Here is a 26,883-nt window from a genome sequence, read left to right as displayed (position 1 = left end):
ATACCTTGTGCCATTTAATCATCCTCTGTGTGTATGCACACACACATGCCACACCACACCGACACTCCACACCACACACTACATATAATTTTCTTGGCTTCTGCTTCTACTCCCATCACATTTCAGGGCATCATCCTTTATCCACACATCCATATTCTGTATTGGCCATTCTGCTCCCTCTGATGGCTTCTGCTCCATGTAGGGAACCATGGAGATGCTCAATGATTTGAGGGAGCAGAAACACAGGTCATGAGACTGTGGGCTCCCTGACCATAGAATGACAGCATGATTACTTTACTCAGGGGTAGGAAGAGAAGATTCAGGGGGAGTGATTGTACAGGAGAGAGAGCAACATTTGAGGAGGTCAAGTAGGAAAGATGGACATTCAGGTCAGGAAAATGGCATGAACAAAGGCCAGGAGATGTAAGAGTTTGTCTTGTTCAGATATGAGTTGAATTATGTTCCCCCAAAAAAGATATGTTGGAATTCTAATGCCCAGTGCTTTAGAATATCACCGTATTTGGAAGTAGGGTCTTTACAGAGATAGTCAAGTTAAAATGTGGTCCTTGGGGTGGGCCCTAATCTAATATGACTGGCAGCCTTATAGAAACGGGGGATTTGGACACAGAGACAGACACACATAGTGGGGTGATGATATGAAGAGACACAGGGAGTATATCATGTGAAGACAGAGGCAGAAACTGAAATTATGCTGCCATCAGCCATGGAACATCTGAGAACACCAAAAGCTAGAAGAGGGAAGAGAGGATCCTTCCCAAGTAGCTTCAGAGGGCCATGTCCCTGCTGACACCTTGATCTCAGACTTTTGGCCTCCAGATCTGTGAGACAATAAATTTCTGTTGCTTTAATCCACCCAGTTTGTGGTACTTTGTTACAGCAGCTCTAATAAATGAATACAGATGGCTATAGGTAGTGTTCTGGTGCTGGAATGTAAGATATGCAGGATCAAAGTCTTAAGGTCCTTGAATGCCATTCTAAGGACATTATATTTTACTCTGCAGGCACGAGTCAGATGGAGGAAAATAAAATCAACTAAAGCAAATGTTAGCCATCAAAGGTATTACAGAGAGAAGTAGCATGATCAGATGTGTTCCAGGAGATATATTTGTAGGTGCTCTGGAAACTAAGTTTCTGTAAAATTGGAGTTATCATTATGTAGATATTCTGGCAACAGATGGTGAATTAGAAAGGTGTGTAAAAGGTGGAACAGAGCCTAGATGGAAAGCTTTTGACATAATTCAGGCAGTGAGGAAGTGACTTTGTACTAAGGCAGTGGCCATTAGAATGAGTAGGAAGAGGCAGTTCTCGGACACATTGTATAGGATGACCTAGAGAACTTGGTGACAGATGGATGGTTGGTTTTGAAAGAATCTGAATTGAAAATTCCTTTAAGTGATTCAGATGTCTTGGCTACAGGATAATGATTAACCAGAGTAATGATCAAAGAAGAAGAAATATATTTAGATAAGAGACAATGAATTTATATATTTTATTATTGTAGTTTGTTAGGAAATCTCTTCTCATGCTAATATTCCAAAGATATTCCCTTCTGTTAGCTTTGTAATTGATACTTTGCATTTTGACCTGTGAGCTTTTTTGTGAAAGGTCATTTCTGTCCACTGTTTCCTTTATTCATCACAGAAAACTTCCCATCCTAAAGAGCTGTCTCCCTTATGGCCTGCTTTATACACTTCTCTTTCTATTCACTTAATCTATGAATTATGATCTAGTCCTTCTGCTTATTTTATAGATGAAGAAACTAGCTGGAGAGGCCACAGAGCTGTAGGATGACAAGGATTCTGGTGGGTGTCTTCTTAAATATTTGCTAAGAGGAGCAGCTGTTTTGGCTCATTCATATATTTTAAAGTATAGATTTAAGGTTCAAATTTTCAGGATATTGCAGGTGGGGATACCAATATTCTAGAAAAGTGGGCAAGGATACAAATAAGCAATATATAGAGGGTAACCAAAATAAACTCCAGGTACTTCCCTGGTGGTCCAGTGGGTGAGACTCCACACTCCCAATGCAGGGGGCCCGGGTTCTATCCCTGGTTGGGGAAGTGGATCCCGCATGCAAGCCACAACTGGGTGTTCACATGCTGCAACTAAGAGCCTGCATGCTGAGACTGAAGATCCCTCATGCCACAAGGATCCCTCATGCCTCAGCTGGGACCTGGTGCAGCCAAAATAAATAAATAAATAAATAAATAAATTTTAAAAATACAGGAACATTTGACAATATCTGGAGACAATTTCGGTTGTTATAAACGGGAGAGAGGGTGGTGTAGAGTGTTCTTACTGGCTACGATCTAGTGGGTAGAGAACAGGATGTGCTAAATGTCCCACAATGCACAGGAGAGCCCATCACAACAAAGAATTATCTGTCTGCAAGTGTCAGAGTAGTGCTGTGGTTGAGAAATCCTGATTTAAAGAGATCATTCAGAGCTTGAAGTAGCAATGGCCCAAGGAGGTAATATAAAGTGGCAATTGTAAGGATGAGGAAAATCAATTTGGAAGTACCCCTGTGTTGGAGGCTGTATGAATTGATAGGGGTGCCCTTTACTGGGGACGTAGCCTTACACAGAAGCAGAAGTTCCAAGACTGGAAAGGCCAATCCCTACATAAAGCAGAAGCATGTATATATCGTTATATACATGCTTTGGGGTTACTAGAACAGGTCACAAAAGATGACCTGCAGTCACTCTGACTCCTTTAGAGAAGCCTCAGAATGCTCGCCACACTGACACTCTTTTTCTGAGTGATTCTTTATGCATTTGTTGCTATGCAATTATCTTAGCCTTTTTGGACTCCTTTAACAAAATACCATGAACTGGTAGCTTATAAACAATAGCAATTTATTTTTTATAGTTCTGGATGCTGAAAGTCCAAGATCAGGGTGCCAGCATGGTTGAGTGAGGACTCTCATGGGTCGCAGACTTCTCATTGTATTTTCACATGGCAGGCTTTATTGGACCTCTTTTTTTTTTTTAATTTTATTTATTTATTTTTGGCTGTGTTGGGTCTTTGATGCTGCACACGGGCTTTCTCTAGTTGCGGCGAATGGGAGCTACTCTTTGTTGGGGTGCGCGGACTTCTCATTGCTGTGGCTTCTCTTGTTGCTGAGCACAGGCTCTAGGCGTGCAGGCTTCAGTAGTTGTGGTGCATGGGCTTAGTTGCTCCGTGGCATGTGGGATCTTCCTGGACCAGGGCTTGAACCCATGTCCCCTGCATTGGCAGGCGGATTCTTAACCACTGCACCACCAGGGAAGCCCTGGCCTCTTTTCTAGGGGCACTAATCTCATTCATGAGCATTCTGCTCTCATGACCTAATCACTTCCCAAAGGCCCCACCTTCGAATGCGATCACAATGGGATTAGGTTTCAACATTTGAATTTCTTCATTGGGGGTTGGAGGGAAACACAAACATTCAGACCATAGCAGCTCTGTTCCCTGAGGATCTCCTTTCTCCACCTTCCCCACCACTGGCCTCTGCTAAATTCCACCAGACACAGATTCCTCACTCTATAATGTTGCCAGCTGTAAGATATCCAAGAGCCAAAATATTTCCTTTGGCCATTGGTAGATGCCAGTAGAATCAAATCCATCAGTGAGTGAGTTTGAATTCTGTACCTGTAGTGCGAGACTTAGTCAGCAACTATGCAGGAAGAGGAAGTAGAATCTTTCCTTGTGTGTTAAATTAAACTGAAGTGATTAAGGAATGGTTCAAAATCTGAAATCAGCCAGGGTCGGTCCCCAAAGGCTCAGACCTGTAGGATAGCAGAGATAGAATTGACAGACAGCATCTCAGTAGCCAGGTTAGTACCACTAAGTGGGCGAAAAGAGAACCCGAAAGAGAGGCAATAACCAGGGTCCCATGGACAGGTTTAGAATTCAGGGTGGGAATCATTGCCCTTTGTCACCTCTTTAGGTCTTGGGTGGGTAGATAATGACAGGCTTAGTCAATTAGTGGTTGCTGACTTCCAGGCTAATACAGGGTCCTCTCTACAAATGCCTGTGACAGTAATTTTGGCAGCAGACAGGCTGCTGGATGCTCTGGGGAGTCTGCCTCGCTCCAAAGCCTGTGCACTTTCTCCTGGACCACCTTCTGGGAAAATATTTCAGAAAAGAATTGTAACAGCATTCAACATCTTAGGTGCTGAGTCTTTAGAGACAACTAGTCCCATATTCAGTGGACGATATAGTTCTTTGGTTTTCATAAACATTATTAGACTTAGGTTCTGGAATATTGCTCACAGTTTTGGAATATTTGGTGATGATTCTCAACTGTAATCTAAAGAACTAGATGTCATCATTATCATTTACTGAATGTTTCTTATGTGACAGGCATGGTTCTAAATTCTTTGAATATGTTAACTCTTTAAATTCTGATACAGTGCCTGTGGAGTTGGCACTATTTTTAAATCTCCAATTGTACAGGTTTTGGAACTGAGTTATAAAGAGATTATGCAATTTACTTGTGGTCACACAGCTAGCAAGTGGGAGACTAGGATAGAACCTAGGCAAGTTTGTGTCCAAAGCCTCCTATCTCAGTGCTGTTGGCTCCTGGTGGGTAGCATCTTAGTATTCACGCCCACCTGGCCCCATCAGGGGCTAGGTGTATCCACTCCATCTCTTGGGGTGCTCAGGTGTATGTATTTTCGCTTTCAAGTTCTGTGGCTCTCCTCCCTCAATAACTGGGTGAGTACTTTGTGAAGGTAGGAAGAGTTCCTACTCAGATGATGACAGCTTTGGTTAGCTGGCTAGGACTGTGACAACAAGGCCATTAGACATTTGAACCATGGCCATGGCAGCAATTGCCAAGGCAACACCCCATTCTTAGAACTCTCTTAGCTTGGCAGCCCTTGGCAATCAGATTCCTCTCTCCATCTGCCTTCCTTCCATCCCTTCCCAAGCTCCCCCACTTCTGTTTTCTCCCTGGCTTTATTTCCCTAGTCTTTTTCTTTTCTCTCTTAACACTGACCTTGATATCTGATCTAGAAGGTATGTGACCTCTCATTTAAAATTGCTTCCAAAAGCAATTCCAGTAGAAAACCCAACTTCCCCCCCCTTTAGGTAGAGAGGATTCCTCTTTAGAAATACAGTGTCTTGTTCTTATCCCCTGGATCCGTGGGAAGAGTTTCAAATTCCATTGAGGGGAAGGTTATCCCCTTAAATATTTGTTTTGTTACACTGGGTTGATAGAAAGTTAGAAGGAATCATAAATTCCCTTATAAATCTCTTAATAGGATACAATTAGAGCAGTTCAAACAGTCCCTATATTGCCATACTCTCAGAAACAGATTGTGAAGGAGTTCAGGACATACCATCCCCAAATATGCTGCTTTGGCATCTTGACTACTTTGAGTTAAAGGCACTTGGAAATCAGCAGGTACAAGAAGGGCACTCTGACCTCCCCTTTTCTTCCTGAAAGCAGAAGATGAAACTCCCATTTAAGAGATAACCTCCCTATACCAGGAGGAAAGAAGCATTCTTATCACCAGAGATGTGGAGTACACATCGAGAAATCTGTACAAACAGACCTTGTCAAAATAACTCTTATCTTCCTTTAGTCTAGCCATACATTTTAGTTACTCTTCTACAACTGCTATTATTTTTTAACCTGGTATATAAGCACTTAGACCTAGCTGTTGCTGAGTCCAGCTCATACTGCTTGCCACATGCCAACAAAGTGCTGGGACAAGGAATAGCGACTTTATTTGGAAAGCCAGCAGACCAAGAAGATGGTGAACTTGTGTCCCAAAGAGCCATCTTACTTGAGCTAGAACTCAGGCTTCTTTTATACTAAAAGGGGTCTGGCTGGTTGTCACAGACTTCTTGGTGCAGGAATCCTTTGTTCTTGTAGCACTCCATGTAGGTCTGGTCAGGATGTTCCTATAAACCTCCAACAAGACAATTGTTATTTTCTGTTCTGAAACTTTTTATCTCTGTATGAATGGAAAATTGTTATACCTTTAAAGGTAAGAGCTTTGAGAATGGCCTATCATGTATATTTCAGGCTATAGACAACATTCTATAGCAGAATGTTGTCGGCAGAGACAGCATGACTAAGCACAGGCAACAGAGCACAAAGGTTAGAGCTAAAGAAATAGATCCAATATGGAGTCAGGTTTATTCTTCTCTGTTACATAGCCACTTCTTTGGGTCTTCATTTTTCTTGTGAAGACTCCCATGTACGTGTGAAAATTACTAAATAAAATTTGTATGTTTTTCTCCTGTTAATGTCTTACGTCAGTTTAGTTCTTAGGCTCAGCTGAAGACTCTAAGAAGGTAAAGAAGAAATTTTTCCTCCCTCACAGTGGAACAATCCTGGGTAGAGGAAAGGAGTATAGAGTCAGATGGTTTGGAATTCAAATCTTGATTCTACCCCTTGGTATTTATTGCTCTTGAATAAGTAGCAATGTTTTCTGAGGTTCTGCTTATATCACTGATTATGATCAGGTGGTGGTGAATTTTGGAGATAAATCCTTCCATGTGAAAGGGGCTTTATTAGCATATGGCCTCCTGGCCCCCAGCATCGCTCCAGGGGAGGAGTGGCTTACCGATGGATGGATTAGGGAGAGGAACTGGGCCTGCTCAATTCAAGCCGTTCTCTCCTTGCCCTCCTAGCCCCCCATGAGTGGTGGGTAAATCGGACTAATGCCAGGGCTCAACACTTCTAGCCATATTCTCTCACTAAACACTCATCAGTAATGAAAGTGGTATTTCAAACTTCTTGTGGCTTAACTGCTTTTTAATTGATTCTGATCTCTCGCCAGGAAGATTTATCGAGTCTCAAATTCTAGAAGAGAGTCAATATATTTCTAAGTGACCAGTTCTCAAAAGTGCTTTACAAACGTTAGTTTTCTCTCTCTCACTCTCTGCCTTTCAGTTGACTATTCTACCAAGTCCTACAATCAGTGGGTCCTGACATATGTCTAAATCAATCTTTTCTCCCACAGCCTGTTTCCTCTTGTTCAGTGTTCAGAGAAAATAAACGGATGGTGGAAGGAGAACAGCTGGTGGCAATTTCTTTGAAGTTTTTTAAGCAGAAAATTCTCTGGTTTATTTCATTTGGCTTCTTCCTAGGGCATGACTGTTTAGGTTGAACATTTAAACATCTTTCTCAAAGCTTCCACTAAAGATTTGCAACCCAAAGGGTATGAACTTATAAACTAAAAATGTTAGTGGGAATGAAAGGTAAACCTTAAAAACAGCTAAAATAAAGATCTTACAATGTATTAAACCTTGCCTTTACATAGGCTTAGGAAACTAGATATACTTGTCCTTGGGGATCATTGTACTAATGACACATCCCTGCATTCCAGTACACTGAGGAGAGAAACAAATGACTAACAGTTGTTACTGTATCACTGAGAATGTTGTTTCCAGAGTTATTCTTATGCCATAGATGAAACTTTTAAATTATTCACACTGCTTTGGTTTAACTTTTTGTCTTAATTTAAATGCTTGTCACCTCTATAAATTTAATTTATGCATAGTCTGACTATGTTTAGGTCAAGTGAAATAAAGAAGTGATAGGAAAAGCCCTACAGATGAGGATTAAACAGATTTCTTATTTGGATTGATCAACTTGATTGTAGAGGCTCATATTTCTTCTATAACTGTTACTACCTAGTTTCCTTTTTAAAGCTACAAACTCAGTGAGGAACGAGCAGAAAAAAATAAAGTCACACAGGGATACCAAGTATTAAAAATTCCTATGTTCGAGTGTTCTCTCCCTCCACTTAAGTTTTAGCCCCTCCAATACAGTCTTTACAGTTTACAAAGTGATTTTTCTAAGTATTAATCTGTTTATATCACTCTCTGGCTTAAAAGTATTCAGTGACTTCCTGTCTCCAGCAGGGTCAAGTTCCAGTTGGTTAGCTTTGCATAGAAAACTATGCAGGAACTAACCTTCTCTCATCACCACATCGTCTCCCAAACTTGATACTGTCAAAGTATTTGTGTTTCATTGTGTTCGTTGTGAGGAAGAGAAACATCCTTGGTTTCTTTCATTGGTGGAGTTTATGGTGAGGATGTGTGGGGAAGTACGAGTAGTCTCACAGTCTTTCAGCCAGCCTCTCGGGGTGCAAGGACTGTCATCCCAGAACAGCCCAGTTCACTCAACAGCAACTCCATAATGAGATCCTCAGAAAAGGGCAACCATGATCTCTCTTATAAGTTTCTCTGTCTCTACCTTTCTTTCTACTTGATTGTTCTTCCTACTCTTTTCCTGACTGCCTTTGCCAGGATCTCTATCTTGTTTTGTTACTGTCTGCATGTGACCACAGAAGAGCAGTGTAGGAGTGATAAATGGGCAACCTCTCCTAGGCGACTTGGACAAGGGCCTTTCCCTAAAGATCTCTGGATTTTGTTCCTTGATAGTGAGACTCAAAGGAGGAGGTTGATGAGCTCCCTTCCAAGGAACTTGTGACCAGGCACTGGACCAGGTACCTAGAAGGTCCTGATGGGCAGCTCTGCTAGGGTCCACATGATGACTCTGACTTCTCTGTGACTGACACAAGTGCCATTCCTTCCTCCCTTCCCAGTGAGTCTTGAGATGAATTGGAGAGCCCACCAACCTTTACTCAGAATTCTTAGCTTTAAAAATAAACAGAAGCAGGGATAAGACTGGGGTCCCTCTGTCCCTTGAGAAGACCTGAGTTCCTATGCCAAGGTCAGAGTTCAATGGGGAGGTGGGAGGAAAATTGTATTTCTTGGGTCTCTCAGATATTGGTTCATAGGTGACTGTGATCCCCACAACTCTTGCCACCAGGATGAGGAGGAAACAGATACTGCTCTCTGGTTTTCAGTCTGAGACCACCATCACTGAGACCCTTGCCTAGCCTTCGCTAGCATGGGTACTTTTTGAGTCCCTACAACCTCCATTGTCGTGACCTCCACTGCTAAGTACATTATTAGTATAGATGTATTGTCTATGTGCACTCTGGCCCACCTTCACCCCCAGCTTCTGACTGGAATTGCTGTAGTTAGGGCCACCTTAGTGGGGTAAGCAGAAGATCCTGAGCCTACATGACTATCATTGCCTGGCGTCATTTTCTCCTCAAAACAATATTGTTGCTTCCTGGGGGTGAAAAAGAAATAATGGCCTTCATTGCCAAACTTCAGGGAGCCAAAGGGAAACTATTTTTCCATTTAATAGTTCTGTCTGGCCTGTGTTCAAGGCCTTGGTGCTGCCCTTTGTGCTGGTGGAACTGACATTGTGACTGTCACAGAGACCATTGGCCAAGCCAAGGGACGTTGGTATGTGGCAGTTTATATGTCAAATACATTTTTAAACCATCACTTTCCATCCAGATGATCAGGATCAATTTGCCTTTATATGGTTGGAATGGGTTGTAATAGGCCTTTAATCTCCTCACATAAGGCTACACAAACTTGTTGGCTACCTGTGCTATGATCTAGAAAAAGTCCTATTCCCTGAGGGAGCATTGGCCTTCTACTATATTGGCTTTCTGGTGGGCCCAGACAAGGGCACTGCCCACTAGGGGCTGGACACCCTGTTGACCCATATGTAGCAAAACAGCTGAGCCATCAATACAGACAAAATAGGAGGACATAGCCCACGAGTGATATTCCTGGATATAATCTGGGAAGGGACACAATATCTCATTCCAGAGGAGATAATTACGAGGCTTTTGGCCCTCTCTCCCCCCAAAATAAAACTCAATAATTGAAGGGCCTATTTGGCTACTGAAGTTCTCACACACCCCACAGATTTTTTTTTATTACAGCAGATTCTTATTATCTATTTTATACATATTAGTGTATATATGTCAATCCCAATCTCCCAATTCATCCCAACCCCCACCGCCACCGCTTTCCCCTCTTCGTGTCCATACGTTTGTTCTCTACATCTGTGTCTCTATTTCTGCCTTGCAAACCGGTTCATCTGTACCATTTTTCTAGATTCCACATATATGCGTTAATATACGATATTTGTTTTTCTCTTTCTGACTTGCTTCACTCTGTATGACAGTCTCTAGATTCATCCACGTCTCAACAAATGACCCAGTTTTGTTGCTTTTTATGACTGAGTAATATTCCATTATATTTATGTACCACATCTTTATCCATTTATCTGTCAATGGGCATTTAGGTTGCTTCCATGACCTGGCTATTGTAAATAGTGCTGCAATGAACATTGGGGTGCATGTGTCTTTTTGAATTATGGTTTTCTCTGGTTATACGCCCAGTAGTGGGATTGCTGGGTCATATGGTAATTTTATTTTTAGTTTTTTAAGGAACCTCCCTACTGTTTTCCATAGTATCTGTATCAATTTACATTCCCACCAACAGTGCAAGAGGGTTCCCTTTTCTCCACACCCTCTCCAGCATTTGTTGTTTGTAGATTTTCTGAAGATGCCCATTTGAACTGGTGTGAGGTGATACCACATTGTAGTGTTGATTTGCATTTCTCTAATAATGTGGAGCAGCTTTTCATGAGCTTCTCGGCCATCTGTATGTCTTCTTTGGAGAAATGTCTATTTAGGTCTTCTGCCCATTTTTGGATTGGGTTGTTTGTTTCTTTATATTGAGCTGCATGAGCTGTTTATATATTTTGGAGATTAATCCTTTGTCCGTTGATTCGTTTGCAAATATTTTCTCCCATTCTGAGGATTGTCTTTTCATCTTGTTTATGGTCTCCTTTGCTGTGCAAAAGCTTTTAAGTTTCATTAGGTCCCATTTGTTTATTTTTATTTTTATTTCCATTGCTCCATGAGGTGGATCAAAAAAGATCTTGCTGTGATTTATGTCATAGAGTGTTCTTCCTATGTTTTCCTCTAAGAGGTTTATACTGTCTGGTCTTACATTTAGGTTTTTAATCCATTTTGAGTTTATTTTTGCGTATGGCATTGGGAGTGTTCTAATTTCATTCTTTTACATGTAGCTGTCCAGTTTTCCCAGCACCACTTATTGAAGAGACTGTCTTTTCTGCATTGTATATCCTTGCCTCCTTTGTCATAGATTAGTTGACCATAGGTGCATGGGTTTATCTCTGGGCTTTGTATCCTGTTCCATTGATCTATATTTCTGTTTTTGTGCCAGTACCATATTGTCTTGATTGCTGTAGCTTTGTAGTATAGTCTGAAGTCAGGGAGTCTGATTCCTCCAGATCTGTTTTTTTCCCTCAAGATTGCTTTGGCTATTCGGGGTCTTTTGTGTCTTCATACAAATTTTAAGATTTTTTGTTCTACTTCTGTAAAAAATGCCATTGGTATTTTGATAGTGATTGCATTGAATCTGTAGATTGCTTTGGGTAGTATAGTCATTTTCACAATGTTGATTCTTCCAATCCAAGAACATGGTATATCTCTCCATCTGTTTGTGTCATCTTTGATTTCTTTCATCATGTCTTATATACAGGTCTTTTGTCTCCCTAGGTAGGTTTATTCTGGGGTATTTTATTCTTTTTGTTAAAGAGTGTTTCCTTAATTTCTCTTTCAGATTTTTAATCATTAGTATATAGGAATGCAAGAGATTTCTGTGCATTAATTTTGTATCCTGCAACTTTACGAAATTCATTGGTTAGCTCTAGTAGTTTTCTGGTGGTATCTTTAGGATTCTCTATGTATAGTATCATGTCATCTGCAAACAGTGACAGTTTTACTTCTTCTTTTCCAATTTGTATTCCTTTCATTTGTTTTTCTTCTCTGATTGCCATGGCTAGGACTTCCAAAACTATGTTGAATAATAGTGGTGAGAGTGGACATCCTTGTCTTGTTCCTGATCTTAGAGGAAATGCTTTCAGTTTTTCACCATTGAGAATGATATTTGCTGTAGGTTTGTCGTATATGGCCTTTGTTATGTTGACATCGGTTCCCTCTCTGCCCACACTCTGGAGAGTTTTTGTCATAAATGGGTATTGAATTTTATCAGAAGCTTTTTCTGCATCTATTGAGATGACCATATGGTTTTTACTCTTCAGTTTGTTGATTTGGTGTATCACAATGATTGATTTGCATATACTGAAGAATTTTTGCATCCCTAGGGTAAATCCCACTTGATCATGGTGTATGATCCTTTTAATGTGTTGTTGGATTCTGTTTGCTAGTATTTTGTTGAGGATTTTTGCATCTGTATTCATCAGTGATATTGGTCTGTAATTTTCTTTTTTTGTAGCATCTTTGTCTGGTTTTGGTATCAGGGTAATGGTGGCCTCATAAAATGAGTTTGGGAATGTTTCTTACTCTGAAATATTTTGAAAGAGTGTGAGAAGGATGGGTGTTAGCTCTTCTCTAAATAGAGAAGAATTGTAGAACTGAAGAATGGTAGAATTCACCTGTGAAGCCATCTAGTCCTGGACTTCTGTTTGTTGGAAGATTTTTAATCACAGTTTCAATTTCATTACTTGTGATTGGTCTGTTCATATTGTCTGTTTCTTCCTGGTTCAGTCTTGGAAGGTTATACCTTTCTAAAAACTTGTCCTTTCTTCCTGGTTGTCCATTTTATTGGCATGGAGTTACTTGTAGTAGTCTCTTAGGATGCTTTGTATTTCTGCAGTGTCCGTTGTAACTTCTCCTTTTTCATTTCTAATTTTATTGATTTGAGTCCTCTCCCTCTTTTTCTTGATGAATCTGGCTAAAGGTTTATCACCTTTTCTTATCTTCTCAAAGTAGCAGCTTTTAGTTTTATTGATCTTTGATATTGTTTTCTTTGTTTGTATTTCATTTATTTCTGCTCTGATCTCTATGATTTCTTTCCTTCGACTAACTTCGGGGGGTTTTGTTCCTCTTTCTCTAGTTCCTTTATGTGTAAGGTTAGATTGTTTATTTGAGATTTTTCTTGTTTCTTGAGGTAGGGTTGTAGTGCTATAAACTTCCTTCTTAGGACTGCTTTTGCTGCATCCCATTGGTTTTGGATCGTTGTGTTTTTGTTGTCATTTGTCTCTAGGTATTTTTTGATTTCCTCTTTGATTTCTTCAGTGATCTCTTAGTTATTTTGTAATGTATTACTTAGCCCCCATGTGTTTGTGTTTTTTATGTTTTTTTTCCTGTAATTGATTTCTAATCTCATAGCATTGTGGTCAGAAAAGATGTTTGATATGATTTCAATTTTCTTAAATTTACCAAAGCTTGATTTTTGACTCAAGATGTTATCTATCCTGGAGAATGTTCTGTGTGCACTTGAGAAGAAAGTGTAATCTGCTGTTTTTGGATGGAATGTCCTATAAATGTCAATTAAATCTATCTGGTCTATTGTGTCATTTAAAGCTTGTGTTTCCTTATTAATTTTCTGTCTGGATGATCTGTCCATTGGTGTAAGTGAAGTGTTAAAGTCCCCCACTATTATTGTGTTCCTGTCAATTTCCTGTTTTATAGGTCCTTTTTATAAAATAATTGTTATATCTTCTTCTTGGATTGATCCCTTGATCATTATGTAGTGTCCTTTCTTGTCTCTTGTAACAGTTTTTATTTTAAAGTCTATTTTATCTGATATGAGTATTGCTACTCCAGCTTTCTTTCGATTTCCATTTGCATGGAATCTTTTTCATCCCCTCACTTTCTGTCCGTATGTGTCCCTAGGTCTGAAGTGGGTCTCTTGTAGACAGCATATAGATGGGTCTTATTTTAGTGTCTATTCAGGGAGCCTGTGTCTTTTGTTTAGAGCATTTAATCCTTTCACACTTAAGGTAGTTATCGATATGTATGTTCCTATTACCATTTTCTTAATTGTTCTGGGTTTGTTTTTGTAGGTCCTTTTCTTTTCTTGTGTTTCCCACTTAGAGAAGTTCCTTTAGCATTTGTTGTAGAGCTGGTTTGGTGGTGCTGAATTCTCTTAGCTTTTGCTTGTCTGTAAAGCTTTTGATTTCTCTATTGAATCTGAATGAGATCTTTGCTAGGTAGTGTAATCTTGGTTGTATATTCTTCCCTTTTATTACTTTAAATACATCATGCCACTCCCTTCTGGCTTGTAGAGTTTCTGCTGAGAAATCAGCTGTTAACCTTATGGCAGTTCCCTTGTATGTTTGTCATTTTTCCCTTGTTGCTTTTAATAATTTTTCTTTGTTTTAAATTTTTGTCAGTTTGATTACTGTCTGTCTCAGCGTGTTTCTCCTTGGGTTTATCCTGCTTTGGAGTCTCTGTGCTTCCTTGACTTGGGTGGCTATTTTCTTTCCCACGTTAGGGGAAATTTTCGACTATAATCTCTTCAAATATTTTCTTGCGTCCTTTCTCTCTCTATTCTTCTTCTGGGACCCCCATGAGGTGAATGTTGGTGCGTTTAATGTTTTCCCAGAGGCCCCTTAGGCTGTCTTCATTTCTTTTTATTCTTTTTTGTTTATTGTCTGGAATGGCAGTGAATTCCACCATTCTTTCTTCCAGGTCACTTATCTGTTCTTCTACCTCAGTTATTCTGCTGTTGATTCCTTCTAGTGTATTTTTCATTTCAGCTATTGTATTGTTCATCTCTGTTTGTTTTTTAATTCTTCTAGGTGTTTGTTAAACATTTCTTGCATCTCCTCGATCTTTGCCTCCATTCTTTTTTTGAGGTCCTGGATCATCTTCATTATCATTATTCTGAATTCTTTTTCTGGACGGCTGCCTATCTCCACTTCATTTAATTGTTTTCCTGGGGTTTTATCTTGTTCCTTATTCTGGTACATAGTCCCCTGCCTTTTCATTTTGTCTCTCTTTCTGTGAATGTGGTTTTTGTTCCACAGGCTGCAGGATTGTAGTTCTTTTTGCTTCTGTTGTCTGCCCTCTGGTCCACCCCAGAGATTTTGATGGCAGTTTCCTAGGTCACGTCAGGCCTCTTGTCCAGTTCAGAGGGCTCTGATGGATCCTGACTGCATTTGAAGCTTTTTAGGTGTTTGACCTAGCCATCCCCATATGACTCAGGCTACATATTCCAGACCCTACAAGACCATATTTATTTTCTGCTTAGGTTTCTTAAGCACATTGCATTTGCTCTGGATTTTCTGCCCAAGCTACACATCAGTGGCCCAATCATGGGGCATGTGATTGACTCTCCATGCTCCATAAAATTCCCAAGCCACAGGGTGGGACATTTTAATGCATAATTAAAGGATGGGCTTAAATGGCTGATGGGTGGGGACAAGATAACCCCTGCCTGGATCACATATTTCAGGCAAGCAGTCTGGGGTCTCCTTGTTGTGATTTCTATAAAAAGTACTTCTCATTTGCATTGCCTGTTTGACCACCCATTTCCTTCAATTATGTACCTTTGTTTTGTAATTTGACACCTCACTCTCTGTGGGGGAACCTATAAAGGCCTTTCACCCCAGTCATCTCTTTCCTGAAGGGATCATGTTGGCTATTAAGCAGCAAGGGATGGAAGGCAGTAACTTCCTTCTTCATTTACTGTACAGGTGCAGAGAATGTTATTTGGTTTTTGTTTTTTCCAACAAGTGCTTAAAAAATAATGACCATCAATTTGAGGTGTTGAGTTCAACTTTTCTTTAATGTACCTTTGCTTTTTGCTCTGCATAGCCCAATGAGATGGATATCTGTATATAAAATAGAAATTTTTACTGAACCACAAGGAAATCCAAGCCAGAAGATTTGGGTTCACTACCCTGGTGGTTGGATTAAGGGTGCTATCCTTGTCTATGGTACTGGACAGATTGCCAACATCACAGCTGATGGGGAGGAGTCCCCCCAACTGGTAGGACTTGCACTTCTTGGGATCCAAGATATCCCAGATATGGTAGAGGGAGGGGAAGGGGATAGGTGTCTCACCTGTCTTTGCTCTCTCTCACAGGGGAGATTGTGTGGCTCCTCCTTCACCAGATTCACTGATAATGTCTGTCACAAGCAGTTGCTGCTGTTCTGAATTTGATGAACTCTTGGATATGTTACCTACCACTCAATCTTACAGATAAACATCTGATTGCTGTGCTACTCAGTACAACAAATGGACATTTCTCTATCTGTGGAACATTCTGATACCTCAAGTACCCAACTGTTAATCTAGACCTGATGCATTGCTGCAGTTAGACTCTGGCACAGCAAGAGTGAAATGCTTCCCTAAATGTCAACTTGCTCCTGTCAAAGATGGAGGCAACTGGGACATCTGTAGGAGGGGGTGCAGGATCCACTGTTAGGGCTATTTTGGCCATGATGGTGATGGTTTTCTCCTCCTCTACACTCATCCCCACCATTACTCAGGGGCATTGGCAGGTAGTATTACTGACTCTCTGTCTGTGTACCCTCTGGGTGATTATTCCCACTGTCCAGGTCACCCTATTAGAAAAGGTTTGCACAACCTGTCCTTGGTTTTGCTGATTTTATCTATTGTATTTTTGTTCCCAATTTCATCTATTTCCACTCTTGTCTTTATTATTTCTTTCCTTCTGCTTGCTTTGAATTTAGTTTGCTCTTCTTTTTATAGTTTCCTTAGGTGAAAAGTTAAGCTATTGATGTAAGATCTTTTAAATGTATTATAATGAGATCTTTATTTTTTATTTATTTATTTTATTTATTTATCATTTTTGGTGGTACGCGGGCCTCTCACTGTTGTGGCCTCTCCCATTGTGGAGCACAGGCTCCGGATGCGCAGGCTCAGCGGCCATGGCTCACGGGCCCAGCCGCTCCGCGGCATGAGGGATCTTCCCGGACCGGGGCACGAACCCGTGTCCCCTGCATCGGCAGGCGGACTCTCAACCACTACGCCACCAGGGAAGCCCTATTTTTTAAATATAATATTTTTAAAGCTATACATTTCTCTTTGTATACTGTTTTAGCTGCATACCATAAGTTTGGTACATTGTGTTTTCTTTTTCATTTATCTTAAATTATCTTCTAACTTTAAATCAGAGTTTTTATTTCTTCTTTGTGATTCTTTTTCTTGTAATTTCTTCTTTAACCCATTGATTAATTAGCAGTATGTTGCTTAATTTCTACATATTTGTAAATTTCCCAAATTTCTTCCTGTTATTGATTTCTAATTCCATTCTATTGTGACTGGAGAACATACTTTGTATAATTTTAATCCTTTTAAATTTATTAAGACTCTTGTATGTCCTAGAATAAGGAATATCCTAGAGAATGTTTTGTGTGCACTTGAGAAGAATATGTATTCCTTAGTTTTTGGATGCAGTGTTCTGTAGATGTCTGTTAGGTCTAATTGGCTTATAGTGTTATTTAAGGATATTATTTCCTTATTGTTCTTCTGTCTAATTCTATCCATTATTGAAGTTGTGCATTGAGGTCTCCAGCTATTATTGTTGAATTATCTATTTTTCCCCTTTAATTCCATTGTGTATTTGAAGTGCTGTATTGTTAGACACATATATGTGTATGTCTTTCTGATGGACTGATTTTTTTTATGTTATTAGAAAATATCCTTTACCATGAATAACAATTTTTGTCTTAAAGTCCACTTTATTTACTTTGTGAGTGTAGCCATTCCTTTTCTGTTTTGGTGACTGTCGCATGGTTTACTTTTCCTATCCTTTTACTCTCAATGTGTTTGTGTCTTTAAATTATGTCTCTTATGGCCTACATATAGTTGGATCATGCACTTTTATTCATTTGTCAATCTCTGCTTTTGATTTGAGTGTTTAAGCCATTTACATTTAATGCAATTACTGATAAGGTTTACACCAGCTATTTTGCCATTTGGTTTTTTTATATGTCTATGTCTTTGTTTCTTTATTCCTCCATTAATGTCTTCTTTTGTATTATATAGATATTTTCTATTATATCATTTTAATTTTCTTATCATTTTTCTGCTATTACTTCTTGCCTCCAGGGATGACAGTTAATATCTTAATTTATATCTATCTAGTTTGGAGTAATACCAACTTAATTTCAATAGTATACCAAAACTTTGATCTTGTATAGCTCCATTTTCTCCCCCACTTCTTTGTGCTATTATTATCATAGAATCACATCTCTAAACATTACATGTCCATTAATACAGTTTTTTTTATTGCTTTATGTAGTTGTCTTTTAAATATGGGAGAAGAAAAGAACTGCAAATGAAAAATACATTTATACTGTATTTTATATTTACTTATGTAGTTAAATTTGCTAGGGTTCTTTTTTTTTTAACATCTTTATTGGAGTGTAATTGCTTTACATTGTTGTGTTAGTTTCTGCTGTATAGCAAGGTGAATCAGCTATACATAATCATACATCCCCATATCCCCTCCCTCTTACTTCTCCCTCCCACCCGCCCTATCCCACCCCTCTAGGTGGTCACAAAGCACTGAGCTGATCTCCCTGTGCTATGAGGCTGCTTCCCACTAGCTATCTATTTTACATTTGGTAGTGTATATATGTCAATGCCACTCTCTGACTTCATCCCATTTTCTAGGTTTTTTTACTTTTCTGTGTAGATTCCTGTTTCTAGTGTCCTTTCATCTCAACCAGAAGGACTTCCTTTACTGTTTCTTATAGGACTACAAATTCTCTCAGATTTTGTTAATCTGGGACTGTCTTAATCTGTTCTTTGTTTTGAAAGGATCATTTTGCTGGGTGTTACATTCTTGGTTAGAAGTCTTTTTCTTTCAGCACTTTGAAAATGCCATCTCACTGCCCCCTAGCGTCCATCATTTCTGATGAGCAATCAGCTATAATTTTTATTAAATATTTCTTGTAAGTGATGAGTCACTATTCTTGCTGCTTTGAAAGTTCTCTCTTTGTCTTTTGATAGCTTGATTATGATGTATCTACTATGGTTTTCTTTGAGTTTATCCTACTTGTAGTTTGTTGAGGTATTTAGATATACAGGTTAATTTTAGATGTGCAGGTTTGTCATCAAATTTGAGACATTTCAGCCATTGTTTCTTCAAATATTCTTTTTGTTCCTTTTTTTTTTTGCTTTTTTCTCCCTTTGGAACTCTTGTTACACATAGTTGGTATGTTTGATGGTATTCCAGTAGCTTCTGAGGTCTTTTCATTTTTCTTCATTTTTTATAATTTCTGCTCCTTACCATGGATAAATCAATAGGTCTGTCTTCATGTTCATTGATTCTTTCTTATGCCAGGTCAAATCCATTTTTGTTCTCTTCTAGTGAATTTATCAGTTCAATACTGTACTTCTCAATTCCAGAATTTCTCTACAGTTCTTTAATAATTTATATATTTTTATTGTTATTATATATTTAGTGAGATATTATTTCTCATACTTTCACTTAACTCTTTAGGCATAATTTCCTTTATTTATCTGTAATAGTTGATTTAAAGTTTTTGTCTGGTAAATCTAAAATCTGGGCTTCCTAAGAGATGGTTTCTATTGACTGTTTTTCCTGTGTATGTGTCATATTTAGCTATTTTTTGCATGTCTCATAATTCTTTTTTGCTGAAAACTGAATATTTTAAATAACATAATGACATAACTCTAGGGCTCACATCCCCCCTTTAGGGTTTGTTGTTATTAATATTTATTGTTGTAGCTGTTGCTGCTGCCTGTTTACTTGTTTAGTGACTTTCCTGAACAAATTCTCTGAAGTCTCTATTCTTTGTCATGCATGGCCAGTGAGGCCTCTGCTCGGTTAGCTTTGTAGTCAGTTTTGATTGGATAGAGATACCCCCCTGAAACAGTATATCTTCCCTCCTTTGTTGAAAGGCTTTGGGTGCAAGTTGGGGGCATGCCTTCAGTGTTCCAGTAGTTTACAACCTTGTCTTAGCTTTTATTTCCTGCTTGTGCAGAGACTCAAGGTCAACCTGAGGTGAGAGTTTTCAGATATTTCCTGGCCATGCTCACAGCTCTGCTGTTCTCTGTTCTTTTATGTGATGGTCAGTCAAGTGTGGCCATAATGGGGACACAGGAAAGTCTCAGGAAAACAAAATTTATTGTACTCAGAAGTTCTATAAACAGGAAGCATGGAACGCCACACAGGATCATGTGAGGAATACCAGGTTTTGGTCAGGAGACAGAATTCAGAAGTGAGGGGAAAGTCTAGGTCAGAGCCTTTATTGGGGTTTTCTATGGAAAGGCAAGACAGGCCAGGGTAAAGAGCCTAGGATTGAGTAGTTTAAATAACTCCAGTGAATTTTGGCCTATAGAGATGGTCTCTTGCTGCCAGTACCTGGCCCTGGGATGATTAAGGCCTCCTTGAGCTGCACATGCCAGATAGAGGATGTATAGGTCTGGACTGGTTAGTTTGCACATCAAAGGCATGCTCCTTTCCAATCCTTTACTATATCCAAGAATTGGCTAGTCCCAGGAGGAGCAGTCTCTCCCCAGACAGAAAGATTCTTACAATGTCAAAACATCATAATATACAGAAAATTAAAGATATAAAAAATACACCTGCATATTCATGTGGCCTTCTAAATTCCCAGATAATGTCAGACCTTTTCACAGCCTACTATAGATATCTTATTCCCCATTTTTTTCTTTTAATTTTTTTGGTCTGCCCCTCATTTGCCCTATTTTCCCTACCTTAGTCAACCGTGTTATTAAACAATTGCTGCTGATTGTTGTCAATAAATGCCCTGGGGAAAGCCTGTCTACAGTGAGTAAGCTCTGAGTTATGCCAAATAAAGATGAGTCCCGCAAGTGAGGGCTTCTAGGGAGCTAATAGCCAGGTCAAATAGTAACAAATCTCTAGGAATAGGGATTTTTTAAAGAAGATACAAACCTATTTTTCCCCCTCCAGTGCCTGCTAGGTTTATGGTTTTCACAGCTTCTATAATTGTGAGTCTGTTGGTTTTTATGGCTACTGTGAAAATGGGGAGAGGAGAATGAGAATAGGGTGAGTTAAAATGCTAAAAAGCCTACTGTTCCTCCTGATATTCAGTGTTTTTCCTTGAATAAATTCTTCTCCTATTGTTGCAAGCTTTCAGTTAATTTCCAGAGTTCTGAAAATGTTGATTTTAAAAAATGTTGACAGTGTTCTCATTACTTTTATAGAAGAGCAGATATTTGAGATCCTTACTCTGTCATTTGGGAAGTGCTCTTCACCAGACTTCTTTTTTTTTTTAATAGTCTGGATGTGTTATCTTTAGAGCTATCACACCTTTCAGGTGATTAAATTGATATAAGGAAAACAATACAGCTTTTTTTTTTCAGTTTACATATTGTTTACATACTGTTGAATTAACCATTTCCAGGAATTACTCTGAACTTTATGATAACATACATTGAGTTTGAGATATTAAAATTGATCTGCCCTTGGTCACAAAGTAACAGACATAAGATACTTTTTCTCTATTTCTGTGCAACATGCATAGCTTCTCATCAATGTCTGCTACTAAAGATGAAAAATGGCCAGCCCCATAAAGCAGTTCTCCCTTATTCTTCAATGAGAGATGGACCCCCATTTCCTCTTCCTAGGTAATACGTATTTACCAACCTTCCAGAGATAATTGCTTTAGTTTTCCAGCTCAAAAGAGGGACTTGAAAAGTGAATATATCAAGTAAGGTAGATAAAAAGGTAGAAAGTGCCAAGAAAAGTAAGTGGGGCAAAAAATATTGAGATAATTTAGATTTCTGTGATATCTCTCAAACTATTCAGATCATTGCTTATTCCACATATGTTTAAGGCTAAGTCTATGTAAAATCTCTCTCTCTCTTAACCAAGGGTATAACTTGGTCTTTCCAAATAGAAAAGTAGAAATACTTCTGAAAATGAATCAATCAAAATTTCAAATTATTGCATTAGCTGAATTTAAATGAAAACTTCTCTAGAAAGCCCCATCATGGAATTGCCAGTGAAAGCAGCAGGAGGTGCCAAGCTGTTTGAGAGGACCTCAGGCATATTTAGACTTATTTGGCATTGGTATTTGTTTCTAATCACTCTGGGAAGTGGTGTAGTGGAAAATAAATCTGAGAGGAAGTGTGCCAGAACAGCCAAGGGAGACGCTGGGAACAGTCAAAGCAGGCTAAGCTGCATAGTTTCTGATATACCTTCAGGACACTCTGATATATCACTTAACAAAAGAGGGGCACTGTTTTCTTCCACTTCAGATTTTATGTTGGTTTGGAGATAGATTATCTCCACCAGCATTTAAAATGCATCATGTGCAAAAGATGCAAGGGAGTGGTTATCACTGGGTTATTGTGTATCTGTGCATTGTCAAGGGGAAATTTCCCTAACTGTGGTAAAAGTTCCAAGGCTTGGGTTTGATGAAGGATATATGAACAATGATTTGAAGGGGGAATGAAGACCATTTACCAATATACAAGTCATGTGGCTTTTGATCCTTTAAATTGTTCCCAGAAAAGATGCTTTTAATATTTTAAAAAATCATGTAAAATTGGTTTTAGAAGAACTGTTAAGATATCAGGTAGATTACTTTAATTTACCTAATAGTATCATTCAAAGTTGCATAGGTTTTTTAGTTTTGTCCCCAAAATGTAGATTTAAAAAGCTATAATTGTTTTGATATCTATGTACTGATACTGTCTGCTGTGTAGCAGAATGAAATGAGTCTGGGTCACACTTGGTTGAAAATATCATTCTATTTCTTCTTTACCATGACTCTTTGAACAAGTTATTTAACCTTCTGAATCTTAATTTCTCTTCTTTTAATCTGTATGTTTTAAGGACTAAATTTTATTAAATGAAAGTATTAGTATTAGTTTAGTTCTTGACATACAGTGGGCACTTTATAAAAGTTATTTTGAATCTGAATCTAATCTCTATCACTCTTCCCTCCTCATCTCCATGGACTATCTAAATGGCAAGTGGAAGTCCTTTTCTAAATCATCTTTGTAATAGCAGGATTATTAAATGGCCTTATTTACCACCAATTTTGTTTAGGAAGCACACTTCTTCCTCCAGCCCTTTGGAAAAGTAAGAAGAGTAGAAATGTGCATATATCCAATCTATACTAAGTTTTGGGAGTTAAGAAGACAAATATTTATTGGCATGTAACTCATACCGTTGACACATGCCTAGACCATGGTAGACTGTTCCATAAATAGTCTGCTTATGACTGGCTCAGCTTCAGGCTCCTTGTACATTGCTGATGGTTGAGTAATTTGCCTAAAGCAGTGGAGGAGACAGAATTTCAACTCCACTGTCTACCTCCAGAGACCATGTCCTTACTTACTGCTCAGGACTCTGTATGAAGGGTTTTAGTTGCTGATCCTTCAAATTCATGTGACCTGGATACACACAAGCAGTTTACTTCTAAAACAACTACGAATATGAAATGCATAGGACAAATCATACATTATCTAAATTAGTTTTAAATGTACATTTTCGAAAAAAATCAATGGCCAGCCAAGGTCGTTTGGTCATTTATGACTATTGCCCATTCCTTTACTCTCTAACTATATTTAAGAGCTTCTGGGAGGGGGGCGGGGATATACTTGGGTAATCTCTTGGGATTGGATGGTGAGATCTTAGGAACATCTCAACAACACAAGACAACCGCTAAATTGTTAAACTTGAGCCAGGAAGGAACATTTTACTTTTCTTGAGTTGGATGGGAAGGAAAATGAGAAGGAAGAGGAAGCCAGTGAGAAGCAAGAGCAGTTAGCGGGAAGGTGGGAGGTTGGGAGAATAGATGAGGTGCCAGCTAGAGAAGGGACCAAGATAGGACCCCTAAATCCCATTCTTGTCAGAAAAATTTTGAAAAAGTATATCTGAAAGATGAATTGTAAAATTTGAGCTATGCCACACCCTTCTAATCTTCCGAAATCTTTAATAAAACCTCCATTGTTCATACTGATCTGTGTATGATTTTTTAAAAGAAGGTAATATTTGTTTTAATTCTTTTGAAACCAGTAAAGTATATGAGTTCACAATTTGGTTGACACAGTGAGACACCAAGACAGTGCATGTGGAAGCAGATAGAAGATGAAGACAGAAGGGGATCGTGGGAACCTTTAACACTCCCACAAGTTGTGGGGCTGTGAGTTACAAGCAGCTTTAACTCAGAGCCATCCTTACTACAACTGCAAATGTGGTGTTTTGTCCCAGATTTTCTTTTCTGTAATGCCAGTCAAAACCCCTGCTTTAGCATGGTTCTGAGAGAGCTAATACTAAAGTTGTTCTCATTTTTTAGTGAATTCCTTAAAGGTTGAAATGATCACTTTCCTGTCTCAGTTCTCCTTTATAAAAAAATTTCTCTCACAATTCTAGTCAGAATCGCCAAGCATCTTTTCAGGCTCCGTTAGCATCTCTTTTCCTTTTAAATTCTGTATCTTTTTGCATCTCTCACCCAACAAAAGGGAGTCCTAAACAGCCTCATCTCTTTCTCTCAGATATGGTTAAGAGGCAAAAGCTTGTGCTGGGGCTCGAGGGCTTAGATTCAGGTTTTAGCTTCAGTTTCTACGTCTACAAAGTAGTGATCCGAGCTCTGTTCTGGTGAGGATTAAAAAAAATAAAGTGGGTAGCACTTTGTAAACTGTAAGTAGCTATAAAAATTTAGATATTATCTTAAAAGAAAAGGATAAAAAATATTTTAGTCAAAACATTTTCTGGATTGGACAAAATAACCCATCTCTTTTCCCTCATAAACCTTTTGGCATTGGAAAATGGATACTGGGGGAAATCTTATCTCCTTGGTGAGTGAATTGGCCTGGGCTTCAGTCTTTCACCCTTCTTTGAAGAAGGCTCAGAATCTTTGAATTTTTACTGAGATGACTGAAAAAGTAAGTTGCAAAGTGGGATGATGTGGAGTTCTGAGGAAGCACGAGGAAGCACAGCAGAAGGCAACTGACGTTTGTTAAGAGTTAACAGCTTACACTAATTTTTGATTCTTTCTTTATTCTTTGCCCAGTAAGATGTGATTTTATTTAAATGGATGTGAAAATATTTATTTGGAAAAACTATATTGTTCTAGTTATAAGAATTTATGTGTCAGGAAATATTTATCCTTTTGGAAATTGGGTGTTAACAGCCATTGTTAGTCATAGAAATATTAGTGCATGTAATATAATTAATCTGATTTATATATCTGCACAATTATTTGAAATTCACAGAATTTTAAAAATAAATCTTTCTTTTCACATTTAGAAATCTTCTGACATCTTCAGCTGCTCTGTGAAATCTACTATAATATGCTGTAAGTAAAGCGACTTTTCATCTTTTGGGGAGAGAATGTCTTGTTCTGCATTTGTCACATATATGCATCATCATGCCTTCCAGTTTTAGACCAAATGGATAAATGTCACATATTTTAAAGTAAATATGCAAACAACTTTCAATTATTTGTTTTCTTTCTTCATGAAAGTTTTCTTATTGGAGGCATAATTTCAGAGGTGCTTCCATAGCACCTTTTAAGGTTTTTAGAATAAATTAACAAAGTAGATGTAACGATCATGTGAATAAATATTCGATACTTTGGGGTATGAATAGTGCACTTGTCAGGATGTAGGATGTATAGAAGCACTGTTCCTAACTAGTGAATTTGCAATTGAGGAATAAAACGTTGAAGGGAGATGGCAAAATCTGGTAGGATACATTTGTGGTTTAAATAAAGTTTTCTTTAAAAATTTTTTTCACTTTGTAGAGATGTGAAAAGAAGTTTCTTCTCTCCTAGCTAAAAGGGAAAATATTTAGACACATGGGCCCCAAGAGCCATTTATGCTCAAAATATTTTCTCAAAGCCATGTTCAAAATATCTCTGGCATTATGAGGTCCTGGAAAACTCAGAGCGTATTCTTCTGATTAGACCTGGGATGGTGTCCTGGTGGCCCTGTCATCCTTCCCTCTACCTGGCTGAAGCACACTCTCTGTACAGTATGTGCAGTACTGTTTGGCTGCTGCTTCATCGCTAACTGAAGTCAGCGGCACATGTGAGCTGGCCTCAGGAGGCCTGGGCCCGTGGAACACTGTCTGAGTGGAGTTTTCCACTCGATGTTTGGTTTGGCCTGGTCCACGTGTTGTCTTGCCAGTCCTGCAAACTCCTCTCAGAAGTCAGTCATCCCGGGATGGGAAATATTCCTCATGCTGTTGTGAGAGAACTCTGATCTTTCACTATAAACCTAGTGGGATGTCTCTTGGCCAGACCAAAGTATCCAGAAGCCAGATTTTTTCCCTGCGAAGAACGTGTCTGCAGTGGATGGTGTTTTTACTAATAAAAGTATTTAGGGTTGTGCCGTGGGCCAGGTTTACCCACTTAAAAACGAGAAACTCATAAATGTAGTACTAAAAACTTAGAAATAACGGAGACAATGACTATTCCAGTTCAGCGGCCAAAGTAAAACATAAGGTATGGTACAGGATGTGAACTTAGAAACAGAATTGTGTGTTTAGGTCTATAGCCTTACAGAGTTAGCAACATGTTCTTCTATAAAATGAGCCTGACACATGGGTACACACAGCTGTGCCAAGGGCGTAGTGATTTTGGCACCAGCATAAGGGCCTGTCTCTCCCCTCAGCTCTCCTTCGCACCTGTGAGGATGGATTGCTTTTCATATTTCATCCCCGTGCCCAGATCTCTCATTCTTTTGATGCACGTGTATGTATGGCAAATGAAGTCCACAAGTTAAACCAACAGATATCTGTTTCCTTTTATCTGACGTTGTACTGGGCATGTAACTTATTACGGTTCAAAGGAAGTACACAGATCCTATGTCTACAGATCAATAAATTTTCACAGAGTGAACACACTCATATCACTACCACCCATGTCAAGAAATAGAACAATTGTTGGTACCCCAGGAACCCCTCTTGTGACCCTCACAGCCACTACCCACTCTTCCTCTCCATAAGTTATTTCCATTCATCCTCTTGAGGTTTATATAAATGGAATCATGCAGTATGATGATTTTTTGGGGTATGGTTTTGTTCAAAATTAAGTTTCTGGAATGCACCCATTTTATTGTAAATAGCAGTATTTTGTCGTTTTTCATCGTAGATAACCTTCCATTGTATGGATATAGCAAATTTTTTGGTCCACTCAACTCTAAATAGATTTTGGGTTGTTTCCAGTTTTGAACTATTATAGTACCGCTGTGATCATGTCTGTA

At 38.9% G+C, this 26,883-nt stretch overlaps 1 long non-coding RNA gene across 3 annotated transcripts in view; it reads left to right on the top strand.

Annotated features, from left to right (window-relative positions):
• The window catches only part of LOC111175257 (uncharacterized), a 323,793-nt gene that overhangs the window by 174,610 nt on the left and 122,300 nt on the right, over positions 1–26,883 (top strand). For all 3 annotated transcript variants that reach the window (XR_016388718.1, XR_016388717.1, XR_016388719.1), the window contains exon 4: positions 24,926–24,974. This is a non-coding gene — a long non-coding RNA (uncharacterized LOC111175257). The remainder of the gene's footprint in view (positions 1–24,925; positions 24,975–26,883) is intronic.

This window comes from Delphinapterus leucas, chromosome 18 (genome assembly GCF_059928025.1).
Source record: "Delphinapterus leucas isolate spDelLeu-1000000601 "Yukka" chromosome 18, BTC_Dleu_Yukka2, whole genome shotgun sequence".
Lineage (NCBI taxonomy): Eukaryota > Metazoa > Chordata > Mammalia > Artiodactyla > Monodontidae > Delphinapterus > Delphinapterus leucas.
The sequence above is the reverse complement of the archived record's forward strand: the minus strand, read 5'-3'. Positions and strand labels throughout refer to the sequence as shown.